A 4,786-nucleotide genomic window follows, 5' to 3' on the forward strand; every position below is an offset into this window, starting at 1 on the left:
CTTGCACTCCAGAGCATCAGCAGTATAGAGTGCGAATGAATGCAGCGTGCAGTGAGAGGCTTGGAGAGACGGGGGAGGGAGACCATTCTTAGGGAGATGAGCCTTACATCATCTTAAAGGAAAATGACAGCTGGAAACAAACAAGCATTGCACTCAGGTTCTTTAGATTTCCAAATATACTCATGCAGTAAATGTGCATGTAGACATATGAATATGAAGTGTTTAGGCTCCAACAAAAATATACAGAGGACATTTATGGACTTTTTAAAAAATGCCAAAGACATCATTTAAGTTGAAATGTGGATCCAACATGACTATCCAGAGATTAGTTTGGGGGGGACCTCAGGGAGCATCATGGTTTCAGCACCATGGACAGATCCTCAAATTTGGCTCCATTGAGTTTACAAGGCAGCATTTCCATGGATATTATTCTGTGATTAACAATGTCAATATATTTAACAGTAATTTGAGCAATACATGATATCTGATCTGACTTGGTTTATATTTCTTTCACTGTAAAACTGAAGATGTGCCATTGTTACCATCTACCTGACATAAACTTTAAAAATTACTTACAACTGTATGTTGACATAACTAATGTAGTTAGGGTTGGTTAATTAATGTAGTAACTGGTTAATTCAGTCAAACTGAACATTATTTTAGACTTGAATAAAACCAGTTAAATTATGTTACCGCATAATGCAAATACTTGCGCTGAAAATAAAATATTAACCTAAACAATGTGCTTCATGTGGTAACTTTTATAGATGAATGGGTTTGATTCAAGTAAAAAATATTATTTAATATTTCTGAATCAACTTGACTACATTAGGTAACACCAACAAAACAAATTTTAAAGGTTAGATCAGGTAGGAATAGCTTCTTAAGGAAACAATTTTTTACAGTGTGCATTACATTACAAAATCTACTCTGAATTTACAGATTATTACTTGGCATGACTGATTTGACTTTCAGGAAGTATAACCCTCACAAAATTGTCTACACTGAGAAGATTTGCTGTACTAGTAGAGAGAACATGCTTATTTTAGTATGCAAACCTTTGCATTACAGTATGTGCTGATCTTGTTTCAAGGAATTTGTGAGCTCGACTCCACTAAGCAGTGGCTTTGAGGCTATGGCCACACTTACCCTGCTAATATTGTGTATTCTGCTGAAAAAGTGTTGCTAGGCACCGACTGGAGAAAATGTGTGTGGGATTCAAACGCCAAACTGCTTTTTTTTTCTCATCTGCAACAACATTTCATAATGAATCAATCACAGTTGGTTGCATTAAAGCATTCAATAATACAGGAATGTTCTGTATTGAGTGATAATGCAGTTTGTGTAACATGCTTTCTTGTGAATTTAACCTGGACCGCTAAAAATACACACTTCTCGGCAGTTATTATGAATCATTTGACTATGCTAGACTTGGAGCACTTCAGATCTAAGACAAGTAATGTGAACATGTACTTTGTCTATTCTGATTTTATTCAGTCAGGAAGAGCTGGTGACATGTAAAGTTGAAGACATGCCTGCAGCAACTGCCATTAAAAGACTTACATAATGCAGGGGAACTCTTCAGGAACATGCCTACCACTCTCCTCTTTCAGTATGGTATGTATGAGTATTTAAAATCACTGCAATACTTGCAGAATGTAAATTTAGAAAGGAAATGCAATTAATCAAATCGAATTAATTAAAAATCAGCACTATCCAATACATCCAGTCTAGAATAAATGTACAGGTTTCGTGTTACCATGTTTTAACACCCAGTATCTTTTCATTACTCGGATTACTGGTCAATCAGTGTGTGTTTTTCATCTTATCCATCCATACGTGCCACACAGCCACTTCAGAAGAGGGAGCCATTATAGCTGTGCAGCATTCCATTGACCTAGATTTTTAGTATTCTCTGGATTTAAGCCACCCCTGCCTAGAAGAGGAGCCATTTAAGTGAATATGGATGGTTCTGCATATGAAGGGCTGTAGGGCTGCATTCAGACTTAATGGAACCAACAGAGTGCAATTATTTCAATTATTTATTTTTCTGCTTCAGAATTGTATGTTTTTGATTGAGTGAATGTGATCCTGTTCCCTTAGATAGACATACTGGTGGGTACCAGCTCAGTCCAGTCAAATTTTAAATGATATGATTATTCCAGATAGTTTACAGAACCAAGCAATAACACAATAATAGATTACAATGCCAGCTTATATAGACCACCAATATTTCTATAGCGGCTGTTCCTCCATTGATGCAAATCTTAGAAGTCTATCTACAACCTAAGCCTTAAGGTAAAAAACAGAAAATCAAAGACATCCCTAACATAGTTATTTTCTTTCATGCACTTTGTAGTGAGATTAATTGATTTTTAAGAACAACTTTTAATGATTCTGCTTAATCTGCTTAGTAAACAATTATCTGCCAATTGTGATGCACCAGTGATGATTACATGCTATGCATTTGGATTGGATATATACAAAGCCAATCCGTCATCACATTTAATAAAATAAAAAAGTACAAGTGTAGAGATATCAAGATTGCTTTCAATGTATGAAAGCTGATCAAAATAGTTGTTTTTGTACCACACAAAATCTACAGATGACACAAGAAACATCCACTATGTGGAAGTGTTCAATTGTCACCTAGAACCAAATTTGGTGTTTGTTTGGTTTTTTTTTTCTCAATAATTTCTCCAGGTTTAGCAGCAATTAAGTTGAACAGTGTACATGATACATTGTAAAAAGTGAACATTGTTACCATAAAGAACAGTTGTTACAGTACCTTAAGAAATTGTTACCTATTTTCTGATTTCTGTTTACTTTTATTGGATAAACCCAGTCAGGTGAGGTTCATTCAAGAATATTAAATAAAACCAGTTAATTTAGAAGATGTTTACCTATGAAGTAAATTTTTATTTAACAAAAAAAAAATAAAAAAAAAAAAATGACAGTATACATTACATTTTAATTAATGATAAGGTACAACTAATTTAATTCCTAAATGAAGTTTTGTATGTTTTGTTTAGATTTTTTGCTACAGATCTCCACCTTTGTCCAGCTCTGACCTGTAGGTGGCGATATGCATGAAGAATGTGAATCGCCAAAAAACAAAAGACGAATATGTAAGTCAAAGTGGATATTTATAGTAAAAAAGGACATATATATTGGTCTGTTTCTCACCCACAACTATTATTTCACTTCAGAAGACATGGATTTAACCACTGGAGTCCTAGTGATTACTTTTATGCTGACTTTATGTGATTTTTGGAGATTCAAAGATCTGGCCACCATTCACTTGCATTGTATGGACCAACAGAGCTAAGATCTTCTTCTAAAAATCTTCATTTGTGTTCTACAGAAGAAAGAAAGTCATACACATCTGGGATGGCATGATGGTGAGTAAATAATGAGAAAATATTCATTTTTGGGTGAATTTATTCTGAACACATTTCCACCCACTCGCTGTGTGTTTGTAATGGAATTGAACCTATATCTCTGAACTCCAAGGATATATTTTTGTTTTACATGATGAACCTTTTTATTTATTTATTTATTACATATATTTGTTCCATAATGCCTGTCTTAAAAAAATCTTGTTTGTAATTATACTGTCTGCAAGTATTATGCAACTTTAGTGAGTTTCCGGTAGTATCGAGTAAACATTGAGAAGTTACATAAGAACATATCTGATCAACGTTTAACACACAGGACCTTTCAGTGCAGTATCAAAATAATGCACATGCTAAACTTATATGAGAACATGAGACGTTAAAGGGGAAACAGATGCTTGAAATACAAACTGAATTAAAAATCTATTTACAAACATTTCAATGCTTACCAGATCATAGTTAATGTGTGTGTGTGTGTGTATTTGTGTATATATATATAAATACACTACCGGTCAAAAGCTTTGAAACACTTACTCATTCTTTATTATAATTTTTTTCACATTTTAGAATAATAGTAAAGTTGTTAAAACTATGGAATAACAGAAATGGAACTATGGGAATTATGTTGTGACTAAATAAAATACAAAATAAATCAAAACTGTGTTATATTTTAGCATCTTCAAAGTAGTCACCCTTTACCTAGAATTTGCAGACATGTACTCTTGACATTTTCTCAACCAACTTCTTGAGGTATCACCCTGGGATGCTTTTTAAACAGTATTGAAGGAGTTCCCATCTATGATGGGCACTTATTGGCTGCTTTTCTTTATTATTTGGTCCAAGTCATCAATTTCAAAAACTTTTTTTTTTTTAATTAAATTTTAGATTTATAATGAAATAAATTAATATGGTTTTTGTCTACAAAACTAATTTCAAACATTTAAGCATACACCTTCAGATCAAAAGATTTTTAAGATCATGAGAAACATTTCAGGCAAGTGTTTCAAAACTTTTGACCGGTAGTGTATATATATATATATATATATATATATATATATATATATATATATATATATATATATATATTTTGTGTGTGTGTGTGTGTGTGTGTGTGTGATGTAGATCATGTCAATTTGTTAGTGTTATAAAGAAAAGTTATTCTGAAGTGTTACCAATTTTGGGGGCTTGTGTGGGAGAAAGAGACAGAATAAGGAGAGACAAACAACAATAAAGCACAGTAACACAGAGAGAGAAAAGTGAATTTACTTTTATAGTGATTTATATCATCGAGACCATATCACACTCTCACTGTCAAAGAGAAGAGGTGTCATAACTCTGTGCTGCCAGTAGGTCGCACTACATGTTGTAAACACGGTCGCCACGGATCTCCA

This window comes from Myxocyprinus asiaticus, chromosome 27 (genome assembly GCF_019703515.2).
Source record: "Myxocyprinus asiaticus isolate MX2 ecotype Aquarium Trade chromosome 27, UBuf_Myxa_2, whole genome shotgun sequence".
In the NCBI taxonomy this organism is placed as follows: Eukaryota; Metazoa; Chordata; class Actinopteri; order Cypriniformes; family Catostomidae; genus Myxocyprinus; species Myxocyprinus asiaticus.